We start from the raw sequence: 17823 nt of genomic DNA, 5'->3' as shown, positions 1-17823 counted from the left end.
TTCTTAAGGGCATGGACTTTATTGGCTAAATTCACTTGAAATCAAGCATCATACCATTACAGAGAGAACTTGACATTCCATTCTTTTCTATAGGTGACGATTTCCTACCATTATTCATCATATATACAGTCCTTTTTATGTCCAAGCTTCAGAATGGGTCAGTACCTTCCATACTCTCTGTAACAGCACCAAAAAGATGGCTGTTTCTCCACATGAAATGACTGCATCTACAACTGATTGATCAACATAATATAGCCTTGCATTTTTGCAGGATTGTTTCAGAACTCTTTGATGAAAGCATGGCCATCTCACTACCGCGTGCTCATTCCTTTAAAGTTGAAATAAATTGAATTTTATAATCTGGGCTCTCTGACATACCAGTGCTCTTGTATTCAAAGGTGCTGATGGTAATGACCATAGAAATCAGGATTTTTAGGAGAATGACAGGTGACAAAATGTTGCCATTGAATTGTGATTAAGTTGTTTGAAAGGGCCATCTTAGTTTACAGTTCTGCTTGTAGATACAATGATCAGTGTGAAGGCTTTCCTTTAAAAGAGCAATTTACCCTTTAGAGCTGCTAACCAGAACAAGTTGCCTTCTGGGACAGCTTCCTAGCTCTCCACAGCCTGGTTACTCAAAGTGTAGGCCCTGGCTGGCTATCCTCAGCATTGCCTGGGAAGTTGTTAGAAATGTAGAAATCTTGGCCTCCAAGCTCACTCCAGACCTATTACATCAGAATCTGCATCAGAACAAGATCTCACGACAGCTGTGCACATTAACATTTGAGAAGTGGGGCTCTATATTGGTTCTGAGGTTGTGATTTAAAGACCCGTTTGTTTTTGCTTCTTAGGATGTGATGCCCTGTTTCAACAAGGCCTCGTTGAGCTGGGTACTGGTCCTCATTTTATGCATCTGACGAGTCCAGTGGAAACACTTCATGGAGAGCATCTCTTCAGTGCCAAGCGACTTCCTGAGTCTCAGGTCAGGTTATTGATGATTTTTATTCTGCAGCCCTTGTGTCTAATGCCACTGTTTCTCGATTTATTTGGTTAATAAACATAGAATTGTGGTATAGTATGATGCAGAAGAACTTTTATTCCTCTGAAGCCTTCATATGACTACCAGTGACAAAAGAAACCAAAGGCTTATGTGTCCACAGCCTACGCTAGTGTTTTGACACCTAGATGTCCTGATGCTGAAAATTAATGCAGATGTTGTTTTAATCTTTGGAGCAGGGTGCTCAAGAATGCCTATTTAAACTTAATGGATACAGTATTAAAGACGTTAGACCAATATGCAGAACATTATCAATTAGACTAAGTTTATAATTAATTGAACTTGTTGGAGCACCTCTGGACGAAGTTGAGAGAAGTAAAACTGTACCCGTGACGTCATCTTTGTCATACCCTCATGAAGTGTTTACCTGTATGGAATTTTTTTTTCTTTTTTTTCTTTTTCTATTTCTTTTCTTTTTTTTTTTTTTTTTTTTTTTTTTGAGATGGAGTCTCACTCTGTCGCCAGGCTGGAGTGCAGTGGTGATCTTGGCTCACTGCAACCTCCAACTTCTGGGTTCAAGCGATTCTGCTGCCTCAGCCTCCCGAGTAGCTGGGATTACAGGCGCGTGCCACCACGCCCAGCTAATTTTTTATATAATTTTTAGTAGAGACAGGGTTTCACCGTGTCGTCCAGGATGGTCTCGATCTCCTGACCTCGTGATCTGCCTGCCTCGGCCTCCCAAAGTGCTGGGATTACAGGCGTGAGCCACCACGCCCAGCCTACCTCCACCACGCCCGGCCTACCTGCACGGGATTTTAAGGCTCCCTGAGATATCATAAAAGTACCACTAGTATACAAGATGGAGAATTCCTCATCCGCTATTAATATTGCTCGCAAGTTTCATTTGAACACTGGGTTTGCAAGGTCCCTACTACAGACTCTTCAATGTTCCATTTTCAGGATCATGTGTGCATGGAACAGAGTATAATCACATTGATCACACCAGGGATGAACTTCTTATCATTACCTCAGTGTCGTCACTTAGCAACAGTTAATAATTATCAAAATTAGGCATAGAAACAGTTTTAAAACCTGCTATCTTACCAGGTTTTTTCAGAACTCCGTCCCATAGGTTGATCTTTACCCTGTTTTAGTTTGGATTCTAGTTGAACGGACTATTCATTTCTCTCTTTCACAAAGTTAGATTATCTAACTTTCTGTTTTTAATTTTTGAAGAGTTAGACTTTATGCAAAGAGCTACCGATGACATAGAAATTTAAGAATTATTTCAGTGTTTAATCCATCAGTAGAGACTTAAACACTTTCACACTAATTATCGTTAACTCACAGCTCTCTGACTATAAAAAACTTTATTATTATTTGCGAGTATTGTCTTATATGCACTGTGACCTTATGATTATTCAACAATATCTATTTCTGGATAACTCTCTTCCTCACTTTTGGTGCTGCCGGTAGAGCTGTATGCTGGTAGCATTTCACAGAAGTCTAAACACAAAACTCTTAGAGCTCTCGCTTCGTCTTGGGCATGGATGGCTGATAAGAACAGATTGATCTACACAGTGTCTTAAAAAATTTATATATTTTTACCCTGGTACATTTATGGCATATTAATCTGCAGCTGTGAGTAAACTCAACAGGATAATTAATTATTATAGACAGACATCAAAGCTTACTTCTTAAGTTAATACTCTGTGGAGTCTAAAGGCTTGTAGAGATCCCCATTAACTCATTAAAATTGAGGGTCTAGTGTGCATCAAGCATTGCTATGCACAGAGGATGCAATGTAGAAAATTGGCGTAAGATGCACCTTTGCACCAATAAGTGGGCCAGACATTAAATCATCACAAAAATAATTGTTAACTTATTTGACTGAAATAATTTGCATTGTCTAGAGATAGAAACTGAGGAGTCCGAGGGACCTTAGCTAAGAATTTGAAAGAATTCACTAGATAGATCACACCAGAACTTCTCTTTGTGTAACTAAGGGAGCATTCTTTAGGCAGTATAGGGCTTTTTCTCAGTCCCAGCCAGTGGAGGAGGACCCTGCAGAAGTGGAGAGAAAGTAAACATTCTGGGAACGTGTTCAAATTATGTGACTTTCAGTGATTTATCTTTTTCCACATTACAGCCTTAAACTACGTAGCCTCTGAGAATATATATTTGCTGTATCAAACAGGTTGGAAAGTTAAACCTTGAAAATTATTTGAGAAAAGACATAGGCATCTGTGCAACACATGCCAGTGAAGTATTGCATGGAGATCTGGCATGAAGGGACCATTCCTACCTAAAGTGGGCTCTGTTTATAACAACAGAGTCCATTCATTGGGACAATTTTATGATAATTGATAAATTAATAACTAGTGCTAGAATCCACAGTAGTCAAATTCGCCGGCGAATGATAGGGATGGAGGAAAATGCGCAAATAGAGAGGTAAGAGGGAAAGTGATCTCCCCTTTGAGTATTGGTGAGGTTCTAAAAGAGTGGAGGGCTATTCCTAGGGAGGAGCTTAAAAGAAGAAGGAGTTGCAGGAGAGATGGGAACCTGAGAACAGGTTTGTGCTATGTAATGGCAGTATGCCAGGAATAGGCCCTTTGGGGGTGGGGGAAAAAAGGATTTAGCTTCCTAGCAGCTTTTCTTTTGGTGGTGAAAACATTAATGTGATGGTAAATATTAGCATACCTCTCTAGGCTTCTCCCTCAGATATCAAACAGTCCACGTAACAGCCCCGTCTGTAAGCCTGCGCACAGCGGTGTTGTGTATAGCTATAATATCTGGTGTAATGGTGAAGCCAGTGCCGCCAGAACAACAAAGCAGTAACTGAGGAGCAGTTATGCTGCCAATCCACATGGCTTGTGGTGGTGAAGGGCAGCAACATTCTATTTAGGCTGTGGGTCTTCAAAGGAATAAATATGGAGTGGAGGCCCATATAAGGGCGCCCTCATGTGGAGAACTCAGGATAATTTTGGGTCAAAGATGTCCACGTTGCCTAGAAAAACTTGGCCTGCAAATAATGCATGGTGGTATATGGTGATGAATGAACGAAGAAGCTTAGAATTTAGTTATAATCTGCAATACTTCCAAGGACAAACTGCGTAGAGATAGTTGTTCTTGCTTGCTTGGTTCTGATAATGCTCATTTTAAACACATACGTACACACACACACACACACACACACACACGAATACAACGGGAGAGGAGAGAGAAAGAGAGAGGAAACAGGAGAGGGAAATTGATTTCGCAAATGAGAAGCATAAGATGAGGTTGATCAGGTTGTCAGGGCTCAGATTATATAAAGCCTTGTAGATGTTACTAGGATTTCACATTATATTCTAAGTGTAATGGTTTTAGGCTGAATAAACTTTAAATTGTTATTTTTGTGTTTTCACATTGGAGATCATCTTGCCGGCATTGCAGAGAATAGATTAGACAGGGGCAAGGATGAAACAGGGAGCCAGTTAAATAACTATGACATTAGTTCTTTGGGGAGCTGATCCTGTCTTTTTCGTTTTTATAAAGCCAAGTGTATAGATTCCAGTTAGGTTTAAAGGTATTCATATTTTAAAGGCATTGAAGAAAAGTGTGATATTCATGTTTTAAAGGCATTGAGGGGAAATGATTATAGGTACAGAAGTACCAGTAATGATTTATCTTGGAAACACTGTTAAAGTAACAGATGAGAAATTCATATTTGAAGTGTTGGGGTTTGGTTATGTTTTGGGGATACCTGTGGGATCAGTGGAAACACAGTCAGGTGAATTTGAAGGTGTATAGGTTTGAGGTGAAGACGTATGTACATTTAGAATAAGCAGGACCCATAGCATCATATCATGTAAGATGTTGTACCAGAACGAATCCCAAATTTCAGAATCTAGAAACAAACTAGTGAAAGGGGGACTGCAAAAAAGGAATGAAAGTTGAGTTTGCACAAGAGACTCAAAAAGATCTGCCAAAGAGGAATAAAGAACACTTATAATTTGTGGTATTGTATGTATCAAGAGAAGAGAGTGTTTCAAGACAGAAGCTAGTGGGAAGCTGTGAGAAGTCAAATAAGTACTTAAAAATGTCAATTGAAGTCACCAACATGAGCATCATTGGTGACTTTAGCAAGAGTAGGTTAGATGCATGCTATTGGTTAGATGTATACTGGAGTGGACAGGTGACTACTGGAGTGGATAGGTGGCTTCTGGAGTGAGTAGATATCTACCAGAGTGAGTAGATATCTACTGGAGTAAGCATATGTCTACTGGAGTAAGTTCATCTACTAAGTTGGTAGGTGTCTACTGGAGTGGATAGATGTCTACTGGAGTGGGCATATGTCTTATGGAGTAAGTTAATGTCTACTGAAGTTGGTTAATGTCTACTGGAGAGGACAGGTGTCTACTGGAGTCAATGGGTGTCTACTGGAGTAGGCATATGTCTCTGGAGTAAGTACATGTCTACTGAAGTTGATAGATGTCTACTGAAGTTGGTACATGTCTACTCGAGTGAGTACACGTCTACTGGAGTGAGTAGATGTCTACTGGAGTAGATATGTGTCTACTGGAGTAGACAGATGTCTATTGGAGTGAGCATATGTCTACTGAAGTAAGTAGATGTCTACTGCAGTTGGTAGATATCTACTGGAGTGGGTAGATGCCTACTGGAGTGGGTCGGTATCTACTGGAGTGGGGAGATGTCTACTGTTTGGTAAGTATCTACTGGAGTGGGTAGTTGTCTATTGTTGGGTTGATGGCTACTGAAGTGAGTTTAAGAGTGACGGGACTTTGAAGAAAAAAAGGCATGCTCTATATGCATGCATTTTTATATTCTAAATATTCATAATTTGGAATATTGGGTAATTTCTTCAAGACTAGTTGTGGAAGCTTGTATATGAATTCTCAATTCCTTATTTCAAAAGTTCAGCAGATGTTCTCTAAATCCTGGAGTTTTTGTTGAAACCCTAACACCATTGGTGATGTAATCAGAGAGGGGGTAAAGGTCCATTTTCTGCATCTGCCTACAAATAGAATTTGCAAACTGTTTCTATTAAAGCCTCTCAGGGGTGTGAATTTTGCTCTCTAGAGCCTTGTGTCTCATTGATCATGCTTGTTATTTTCAGCTGGGAATCCTCATATGACTTTCTCGAATATTAAAGTATTACACTGAACATTTCTTTCTTCCTTCATTTAACTCTCAATCTCAGCCTGAAACAAAAATTATTGGGTGTGAACCCCCAAAATCTGAGACAGGTCTCAGTTTATTTAGAAAGTTCATTCTGCCAAGGTTGAGGACACACACCTATGACACAGCCTCAGGAGGTCCTGACGACAAGTACCCAAGGTGGTAGGGGCACAATTTAGTTTTATACATTTTAGGGAGACATAAAACATCAATCAATATGTGTAAGATGTATATTGGTTCAGTCCGGGAAGGTGGGACAACTCGAGGCAAAGGCATAACAACTAGAAGTAGAGAGGGGACTTTCAGGTCATAGGTAGATAAGAGTCAAATAGTTGCACTCTTTTGAGTTTTTGATTAGTGATTAGCCTCTCCAAATGTGGCAATCAGATATGCATTGATCTCAGGGAGCAGAGGAGTGACTTTGAATAGAATGGGAGGCGGGTTTGCCCTAAGCAATTCTCAGCATGACTTTTCCCTTTAGCTTACTGATGTGGGGGCCCCAGGATTTATTTTCCTTTCACATTGGCATGGCTTGATAATGCCTAATGTGGCAATCGTGGTCTAGATGGTAACAATCACTAAGTATAAAATAACACATTTAAATACATGGCACGTGGTTGATGCTTAATAAATAAGACCTCTTAGTAATATTACTATTAGAAAGACGTAAAATAAAGCCCTGATTTAATCACGTATGGAAAGGAAAAATAAAGATTTTCTTTCTATCATTTGTTCAAGTTGTACTATAAAATTTAAAAATGCCTGTTTTCTTTTTTTTTATTTTTATTATACTTTAAGTTCTGGGGTACATGTGCAGAATGTACAGGTTTGTTACACCTGCCATGGTGGTTTGCTGCACCCATCAACTCGTCATCTACATTAGGTATTTCTCCTAATGCTATCCCTCCCCTAGACCCCCACCCCACTACAGGCCCCAGTGTGTGATCTTCCCCTCCGTGTCCATGTGTTCTCATTGTTCAACTCCCACTTATGAGTGAGGACATGTGGTGTTTGGTTTTCTGTTCTTGTGTTGGTTTGCTGAGAATGATGGTTTCCAGCTTCATCCATGTCCCTGCAAAGGGCATAAACTCATCCTTTTTTATGGCTGCATAGTATTCCATGGTGTATATGTGCCACATTTTCTTTATCCAGTCTGTCATTGATGGGCATTTGGGTTGGTTCCAAGTCTTTACTATTGTGAATAGTGCCCCAATAAACACAGGTGTGCCTGTTTTCTTATATCCTTGCACTAGGCTGATACATTGTTATAACAGAGATTCACAGATCTACATCTCTTAGCTACTCACTGGTGACAGAGGTGGTGCAGAATAGATTCAAGGTCATCTTAGGCAATATCTGGAAATAACAAGAACTAAGCTATGAACTACTCATAGTCACACTCCCAGGTCAGAGCTTTAAAAAAAGAAAACCCTGAGAGGTTGCTATACCATGATTACATCCTCTCATCTCTACACAGTACAGTGGTAATTGTTGGAAGTTTATTTTGTTTCTGGAAAGTTTGGAATCAAGACCTCAGTATTTATGGAATGCAGCAAAACTATTTCTTATTCTCTTCAAATATACTCGAAGCAATTGTATTACCATCACAGATATGGCACATTTACCTTCCCAGCTACTAAGCCGAGACTTTAAGCCAATTTAGAAAACAGCCACACACCAAAGTGAATCACCTAAATCAATTCATCCTTAGACATCAGAGGCATTTTAAACTCTCAAATGGAATCTCAGATAAAATTTAAAAAGCATGGGAATCTGGGACAAATTTAAGGATCACAGCACATTTCATACTGGACACCATTTTATTTAAAAATGGAAACAATCTTATATTTATTGAATGCTTATTCCATGCATTCACTTTTTACCAAGAAATAATGTGCATCTTGTTTATTTTGTCTAAAAAAATCTTATAAAACTAAACTATTTTTTATGTCTAATCACATATAAGAAAAAATAAAATGTTAGGAGCTCATGTAACTTGCCTGTGTTTACAGCAGGTAGGTAGCATAAATAGAATTTGAAATCGTGGCTGTCTCCTCCAGGGTCTGTGCTCTACCCTCTGAATTACATTGCTACTCTAATGCGGATAACTGTTCTTAAAATTTTAGTTCCCATAATGTAACTTCCAGAAATTCATACTGTAAAAATAATCATAGATGTTTTCCAATAATTATCCTTATGCATGTGTGGCCTGATATTTGTCATAAAAACACAATATTAAAAATAATCCAAGTGTCCTAAATAGATTATTTCAATAAATAATAAAAAGCCATATTATTTTATCTTTTATCTTATGCAGTCAATATAAATGAGCATTTTAAGTCTTGTAAAAAAGCTTTTACTAGGCCAGGTGCGGTGGCTCACGCCTGTAATCTCAGCACTTTGGGAGGCCAAGGCGGGTGCATCGCCTAAGGTCAGGAGTTCGAGACCAGCCTGGCCATCTTGGTGAAACCCCCCCCTCTGTACTAAAAATACAAAAATTAACCAGGCGTGGTGGTGCACACCTGTAATCCCAGCTACTCAGGAGGCTGAGGCAGGAGAATCCCTTGAACCTGGGAGGCGGAGGAGGTTGCAGTGAGCCGCGATTGTGCCACTGCACTCTAGCCTGGGTGACAGAGTGAGACTCTGTCTCAAAAAAAAAAAAAAAAAAAAAAAAAACTTTTAGTATAATGTTAAGTGAAAAAAAGTAGAATACAAATACTACATCTCATTCACAAGCACGTACAAACTTTAATACATATGCACACTAAAGTAGTTTAACACATACTTCAAAATGTAGACATTGATTGTGGCATTATGACCATTTCAGTCTTTTTTTGTTTTTTTGCTTTTTTGTATTTTCAAATTTTCTACAATTACAATGTATTGTTTTTAAAATAAAACTATCATTAAACTAAAAAAGTGTGTTTTTTTAAACCTGTAGTAGAAATTTAATGAAGTAATTATTCTATAAATTTTTCTTTCAGTCAGAAAAACAGCCATTTATTAAAATGTGGCCCTCAAGCCCCCAAATCTATTAAATGTGAGCCCTTCCTTGACTTCAGCCTCTGCCATTCTCCAAGCCTTCCATACAGCACCATCTCTTCAAGTTTGAGGACCCTCACTTGACCTGTGCTTGCACTTCTAACTTCTTGATTCCAGTATTTGATTTTTTTTAGTAAGTCCTGTAGCAACTGAAGCATTTATAGTAGTGCGACTCAGTGTCCAAATCAAGTTCAATAACTTTTACATCAGACGAGGTGAAAAGTTCTGTCAAACTCGACCACGGTGAACTTTCGTAGACCCGATGCTAGTCAAGGAAAGTGACGGATATTGATCGTCTCCTCCTTACATGGGAGGCATTTGGTCTTTGCGAAGTGTATACAGGAAGGAAGGAGTGAAAATTTAGCTAAAGTTCCTGACCAGTATTGGATTCTTGGCAACTAATAGAATCTTTGGGGAAATACATTGTTCCCTTATTCTCACAGCATATTTGTCCAAATTTTAAATGCTGTAAGTAGCGATAAGGTGTGTTAGAGTTTGGTTCAATGTATGTTATTTTCAATATTTAACCTTATTTAATGAAATACAGAAATAACATACACATGAACCTGTGTAAAAGAGACTTTAGGATGTTGACTTTGTGGCAAAGTCAAAGGTAACCTTCTTGCTTCAGAAAGGAGCGGAGCACTTTGCCTGCATTCTTCCAATCAATTGTAAATCAATAATATTGACTGGTTTTCCACTGTGGAACAAGCACTGTACTGGAAGATGGAGGAACAAAGAGTGAGTGATAGGACAAAGTTCTTTCTTCAAGGAGCCCTGAGACATTTTCTTTCTATGAGTTTGAGTCTGGGAGTTAGTTCCTCAAAATTTCAAATAATACACACAGTCATCTAGAGCTTTTCCTCTCAAGGTACGAATACATACACGCAAATACACAGAAAATACCAAACACTTTGCCATTTATAGTCGTATGGATGGTGCTATTTTCTCACTTCATTTCTTCTATCTCTTTTTCTTTTTCTAGCTTCATTCCCTTAGTGCCTTAGGTCAAATCCTTTTCTGTTTATTTTTCCCCAAGCTGGTCTAGCACAATAACTTTCTAATTATTCTCTTTGGTCCAGCTATGGACCCTGCAATAAATCCCTCATAATGATGTCAAATTATTCTTTCTAAAATCCAAGTCTAATCTTTATTATTTTTGCATAAAAACCTCTGATGATTTCTCCATGTCTACAGCAAGGACAAAGTGCAGTATTTCTTTAAATACATATATATGTTTATATGTCAATGTAAGTGTGTATGTGTGTAAACATATTCACATATGCCACTTGAAAATAGCATTCATTTTTGACATAAATTTTTGGTCATGATTTCAAGTAATATTTTCCATGTAATTTAATAATCTTCAGATATATGATAATAAAATTTTGAACAATGCATTGTATTTTATCTATAACTGTATTGCAATATATTTAGACAAGCTACTATCACTGGACATTTATTTTATTTCAGTTCTCCCTAGTGTAAATAATGGGTGATAACCATCATTATGTTAAGACATAGAAATTATATAGAAATCTTACTTTAAATCTCTGGTTATTTACTAGGATAAAATCACTAGAAAAAAGAACTTAATTATTTTCGTATAACTGCATTTTTCAGTACTGTATGCATTTAAAAAAAAAAAAACTCACCATTTAATGATGCCTGTTTAGTTCTTTTCCCTTAAAGTTTGTTCTTCCAGAAATCAGCAGAGACCCATTCACTTTTAAGCCTGAAAAACATCTGCCTTTGGGCATGAGAAGGGACATAATCATTTAGATTGAGCATTTCAAGCAAAATCTTGAGGCAATGTTAAATGTTGGACTTGTCTATGTATAGTAGGTAATGTGTCAAATTCTCAAATTGCTTCTTATTTTTAGGGAAATTACATCCTGTATATCTTGAATACATTCAGTTTTTATTTGACATCTATTTTTAAATAAAACAAATTTTTCTACCTGTCTATATGCATCAGCTTGGTCTTTTCTACTGTGCAATGAAGAAAGAAATGTTGGGTACCTGCTATTTGGTTGAAGATCCTGAGGCTAAGGGCTAAGATTTTTACTATAATATAGTGTTGGTTGAGTAAACAGAAGGGTGCATCTCATTCTAAAGTATATTCTTCCTGAGAAATGAGTTGCACACCTGCCACCTCCTTGCTGATGAGAATGAAGAGTACACTCAGTGCCAAGTGAAACATATTGGATGGGCACAGGAGAGAGGACAAATTCGCTGAGCTTGAGCCATTGATACGTGAGTCCTTGGGAAGAAAAAGTTGGCAAGTGCCGGGTGTGAATGGTTAAAAATAGTTCTCCCTTTAATTAGTTGCAGGAAAGGAATGATAATATGCTTATTTTTGTGGGTTCCTAGACAACAGGAAATTTAAATATTGTACTGAATTTATTTTACTAAGATTTTTGCTTTAAAGATTAATTCTAAAATAAGGAAAATAGCGTCCACTTAAAGTTTGTAATTTATCTCAGGCACTTTGCTTTCTGTTTGTTTATATTTTTTTGCTTTTTCATAAGAGTAAACTTTTTTTTATAATTCTCAAAATCTTGTATTTTCTCCAGAAAGAACAAAAAAATATAAAAAGAATAACAAAGGTACAAATTAAATCATTGCCCCATTTGCCCACAGAAGATAGAAATCATAAATGGGATAGCTTTTTAAATGTGTTTGTTTTCTACAATGTTTAGACTCATCGACAATGAATAGTACTAAAATGATACGCTTTTCTAGGCACATTCTTGTGCACATCTGTGAGAAATAAAAAAGCACTTGGTATTTTTCACTATACCTTGTTTCCTGCTTGAATCTAAACATTAACATACACGTAGATATAGGTCTATGTGCTGGCCCATGAGAATAAAATTATGGCCTGGTGTGTGTTTACAACTCCATCATAAAGTAAGAGTCTGCTGCTAAATGAAGGTGCCTTTAGTTATGGTCGTTACTGACTGTCAATGTGAATCAGGGGCTTACACTTAACAAAGATGTGAACTACAGACTTTACTAAATTTCCTAGTAGGCGGACAAGCTCTGTAAAGAGCTTTACAAGAATGGCAGCTCTGGAAAACATAGAAGCTGTGAATAGCCTATGTCATGATGATGGGAATGGCTATCTTGGCCAGCAGGAAGGAGCAGGGCCTCAGCAGCCACAGGCTCAAAGACAGGATGAGGCTCTCAGTACTGCCCAGATGGCTGCAGCCCCCAGTTTTCAGTGAGATGATTCTGACATCAACTCTTCCTAGGACTCCAACATTTTCTCCGTGCACCTTCACCGAGCAGAAATCACACTTCCTTCTTCACAAAGGAAAAAGAGAAGATACCAGCATTCCATCATAGGTTTTTCACTAAATCTACTAGTGTAGGTGCGTCTGTGCTTAAGCTTCTGTCTTCACTCCTGTTACAAAGAAGAGTGTCTTCATGCTCCATAAAGCAGTGTTTCTCCAACTTTTATTCCAGAAATGTTTTTAGACTCTTTTCCCTAATTTTAGCACAACAGGTATATTGAGTATCTGTCTATTAACAGTGCATCCTTATCTACATCTGTGCTTTACATGTAAAACTGGTGAGACGCCTTGCTCCCCAAAAACCAATTTTTACTTTGCTGGCAGTAATATTGGCCACATTGAGAATACCTACTAAAAAGTAACAATATGCTTTATGTTAGAGTGTGTGTGTGTGTGTTTGTGTGTGTAGGGGAAAGGGTAAGTAATAGAAAACCCAGATAAAATAAATGCAAAGCTAAAAGAAGATTTATTATTGACTCATATCTCCCATATTTCAAGGGAGAGCAAATTTCATAAAAGGTGTGATCAGGGCTCTTGCTTGATTTACCTCAATTTTTTTGACTCATTACTCCCCTCTTAACCTCTCCTGACTTGTTGTTCCATGCTAAAATGGCTTCCTTCATGTCTACAAGATGGCGGTCCTCAGCAACATGGATTACCCACTTCCTCGTTACTCTTAAGAAGCATGTCTCCTTCCATAATCATCCAAATCTGACCCCTCAGTTTTGGGACAATTAGGGGACTTCTGAGTCAGTGTGTTCAGAAAACAACCATGTGTTTAGGCCTGTGTTTGCAATAAACATTACTGAGAAAATAATGGTGGGCCTCGGCCATTAAATGTTCATCTTGAATTGGGAAGTAAACTCAATTCTAACCAAATGCCATTGATACTCTACAATGGACAGGAGCAAAATTCATTTTGGAGAGATAATCAATACCCAATGGACCATTTTATGATGTCAATTGTTTCAATATTTTATTGCTAAAGTTATTCCTTCTGCCTGCTGAATCATAAATTTTTTCTTCTCTAGTGTGGCAGTCATATGGAAATGCAAATGTAATCTATTATCTCCAACTTTCAGAAAAATCTTGTTGTTCTCACTTCCCCCTCCAGCCAGTCCTATTCCTATTCCTTCTCTTTCAGATTATAAAACTTACTGAGTGTTGTTTCTGCTCACTGACATCATTTCCATAATTACATTTTCTTATCAAAGCATTCTAGTTGAGTATCTTTTAATTTCATTCACTAAAATTGTTATTGTCCATGTCTTTAATGTTATCTCTTGCAAAATGTTGACATTTAGATTTATAGTCCATTTTGAGTTCATTTTAATAGAATGCAAGATACTTATCAGGTTTTTTCTTCTCTTATAAATATCCAATTCATTTAGCATCATTTGTTGAAAAGACTATTCTTTCCCCATTGAATTGCCTTTGCATCTGTCTTTGTCTAAAAATCAATTGACTTTCTATATGGTTCAATTTATAGACTATTTTGTTCTATGGATTCTAATAGTAAATCATTTCTTCAAATATACTATGTTTTAAATATTGTAGCTTTATAATAAATCTATTAAATAGAGTAATTCCTCCAATTCTGTTCTTCTTTTTAAAATTTGGTTATTTCAGTTCCTTTTTATTTCTTTATAAATATTAGAAAGATCTTTGTAATTTCTACAAAAATGTTTGCCATTATATTGTGTCAATTTTAGTTGAATCTATTGATCAGTTTTAGAAGAATTAACATTGTAATAATATTGTAAATAATATTGAAACTTTCAGTCAATCAACATGAAATATCTCTCTATTTATTTAAAATTTCTTCATTTTCCTTCATCAGTGTTTTGTAGTTTTCAGTACATAGGTTGATATGGTTTGGCTGTGCCCCCACCCAAATCTCAACTTGAATAGTATCTCCTGGAATTCCCATGTGTTTTGGGAGGGACCCAGGGGGAGGTCATTGAATCATGGGGACTGATCTTCCATGTGCAATTCTTGTGATAGTGAATAAGTCTCACAAAATCTGATGAGCTTATCAGGAGTTTCTGCTTTTCCTTCTTCTTGGTTTCTCTTGCCACCGTCATGTAAGAGGTACCTTTCACCTCCCACCATTATTCTGAGGCCTCCCCAGCCATGTGGAACTGCAAGTCCAACTAAACCTCTTTTTCTTCCTAGTCTTGGGTATGTCTTTATCAGGAGTGTGAAAACAGACTAATACACAGGTCTCGTATACATTTTGGAAGATTTATGCAAAATAATTTTATGGTGTCTCTGGTCTATTTTAAAGGACATTTAAAAAAATTTAAATTGTATATTCCTAGCTTGATTTTTAAAAATTTACCTTATGGTCCACGGTGATCCTAAAGTCACTTATTTGTTCTAGTGGTTTCTTTGTTGTTCTTTGTGAATATCTAACATGATAATCATGTCATCTGAAAATAAGAGGGCTTAATTTATTTGTTTCTAATCTGTATGCTTATTATTTCTTCTCTTTGCCTTATTGCATTGCTGAGGCCTTTCAATAATTTGTTGAAGAGGTATTATAAGTGAACAACTGTGCTTGTTTCAGTTCTTATGAATAAAGCATTCAGTCTTTCGCCATTACATACAATGTTACTCATTAGATTTTTGTAGATACCTTTTATTAGGTTGAGAAAATTCCTTTACCTTCCTAGTTTGCTAAGAATTTTGATCATGAATATAAAATATGAAGAGAAGCATGGTCAGGGTGGAGCCAAGGGTGACCCCACATATACAGGTAGGGAGGGGGATGGACCACCAAAGGCATCTCAGCAGGAACATGGAAGTGAATGCTCTTGAGGAATCCAAATGAATGTGTTAAAAGAGATTAAGATGAGAAATGACTATTGAACCCTGCTGCATGGAGGTGATTTTTAACCTCAGCAAGAGTAATTTCAGTGGAGTGGTGGGAATAAAACTAAGTTTCAAGAATTAGAGGATTAAATAAAGTATGTTCAGTGGACAATTACATATGTTTACATTATTTCTTTCTGTAAAATGGGTAGAGTAATAAGGAGATATTATGAGAAAGAAGTGAAGGGTCAATTTCTTATGTAAATATAGTATAGCATGATTTTATGTCAGAGACATGATCTGAGAAAGAAAGTGAAATTAGAGATAAAAGAGAAGGAAGGGAAATAACTACAGATGTAAATTCATGAATAAAGCAACAGTGAAAGGAATTCAAAGCAAAGCTGGGTAGGCTTGGCCTTTGAAAGGAGCAGGCACACTCCTGGTTCAATACATGTAGCCAAGTATATTGTTATTCCTAACACAATACAGGAAGAACTCATAAAATAAATGAGGAGAACAGATAAGTAATAGGAAAAAAAAATTTTGAAAGCAAAAGCATATAATTTATGATGGAAAATATAAATAGCCAACAGAATCATTTAAAAAGGCTCATTAATAATAATGCAAATGAAAATATCTAAAATGAATTTGGGTAAGATGGAGTAATCACACACTTCTTTTTATTAATTCTCACTGAACTCAGCTATAAAACTTTGACAAAATGCATGTGTACATGGTGAGGATTCTGAATAGCATGTATATTATATACATAGTGTGATTGTGTGTGTGTCTGTGTTGGTATGTATGTGTAGGTGTATGTGTTATGTAGGACAGAGGTGACCAGAATCTGACCACCACCAAACAGTTATAAGGTGGATATTATTTTCCTTCTAGTATCCTCCTTAACAAAACATAACGCAAACCACTGTGGTGTGAGCTTAGAGAGAGCTAGGAAAGGCTCTCTAGTTCTTGCTCACACAGTGGAAAAGGAAACTTTTAAAGCTCAAAGAGAATGGGGAAAATCCTCCAGGAATTTTTTTTTTTCCATTTGATCTATTTGCTCATGCCTCAGCCCCTGGGCTGTCTCAGGCAGAGGCAAAAGCAAAGCAACATCTTCAGAAGTGGAGCTGGCGGTGTCACAATTCCGAGGGAAGAATCCTTCCTTTTGTTTTGTGGAGCTGTGGCTGAGACATGGCAATGCCACATCTGTAGTGTTTGTTCCTCTCTGCAGGTCCTCTCAGTGCTCGGCCCCGGGTCACAGAAGGCAAATCAAGGAAGTGAATTGTTTCTGGACAAGGATTGAAAATGGGAACCCTGGGAAGGGGACAAACACTGAAAAATGATGGAAAATGACCCTACAACGTAATTGTATAAACTCCTGTCTTTGTCCAGTCTGTGTGGACCTCATCCTAATTACATACTGAACATGTGGGAACGAAGCCAAGTGTGGACTCCTGGCCATATCCCAGACTGACCACCAGATAGCACAGAATAGCCCTGCAAAGGATCTGAAAACAGGTGGCATTTCAACCACAGTCTACAAAAATATCAACATTCTCTATAGAATATAAATCAGAGCTGGAGTGTCATATTTAATATTCCAGTGAAGGATCCAAAACCACAGCAGATAGCAGAAACAATTTCCAGTGTGCTATGTCACCATAGGATAGCTAGAGTTAACAGTAATATATCATTTCAAATAGCTAGAAGGAAGATATTGAATGTTGCTAACACAAAGACATGATAAACTTTTGAGATGATGATATGCTAATTACCCTGACTTGATCTCTATACATTATATGTATTGAGACATCACTATGTTCCCCATGAATTTGTACAATTATTGTTTGCCAATTAAAGAATAAAAACCCAAAACAATTCTAAAATTAAAAATAATTCAAAATATTCAAGATACAAATAAAATTTACTTAGCATATGAAGCACAACAAAAATCTCTACTTATTTTAAAACAGACAATCAAGTGAACCCAGGAGGCAGAGGTTACAGTGAGCTGAGATCATACCACTGGACATTAGCCTGGGTGACACAGCAAGACTCTGTCTTAAAAAAAAAAAGAAAAAAGAAAAAAAAGAGACAATATCATGTGAACACCAAAAGAGATAAAATGTCAAGTTTACTGTAATAGACATGCAATTTTCTAGAGTTGGAAGCTTGAGGATTGGAAGATATCACATTGTTCCTCACCACAACTATATATAATCAGTACCACTACTTTTCTCATTTTTCATTTAAGTAAGGTGAGGTGAAGATTGTTTTATTTATTTATTTATTTATTTTTGAGACAGGATCTCACTTCAGTCACCCAGGCTAGAGTGCAGTGGCACAATTACAGTTCACTGCAGACTTCACTTCCTGGGCTCAAGTGATTCTCCTACCTTAGCCTCCTGCGTAGCTGGGACCACAGGCATGCGCCACCATGCCCAGGTAATTTTTTGTATTATTAGTAGAGATGGGGTTTTGCCATTTGCC

The 17823-nt window shown here is 37.2% G+C and overlaps 1 long non-coding RNA gene across 4 annotated transcripts in view; it reads left to right on the top strand.

The window, feature by feature from the left end:
• LOC104007069 (uncharacterized) overlaps positions 1–17823 on the top strand; it is a 197831-nt gene that overhangs the window by 66027 nt on the left and 113981 nt on the right. For all 4 annotated transcript variants that reach the window (XR_010158245.1, XR_010158244.1, XR_010158243.1 and 1 more), the window contains exon 2: positions 852–982. This is a non-coding gene — a long non-coding RNA (uncharacterized LOC104007069). The remainder of the gene's footprint in view (positions 1–851; positions 983–17823) is intronic.

Source organism: Pan troglodytes, chromosome 5 (genome assembly GCF_028858775.2).
Source record: "Pan troglodytes isolate AG18354 chromosome 5, NHGRI_mPanTro3-v2.0_pri, whole genome shotgun sequence".
NCBI classification, from domain to species: domain Eukaryota; kingdom Metazoa; phylum Chordata; class Mammalia; order Primates; family Hominidae; genus Pan; species Pan troglodytes.
Note: the sequence above shows the minus strand (reverse complement) of the source record. Positions and strands in the feature narration are given on the sequence as shown.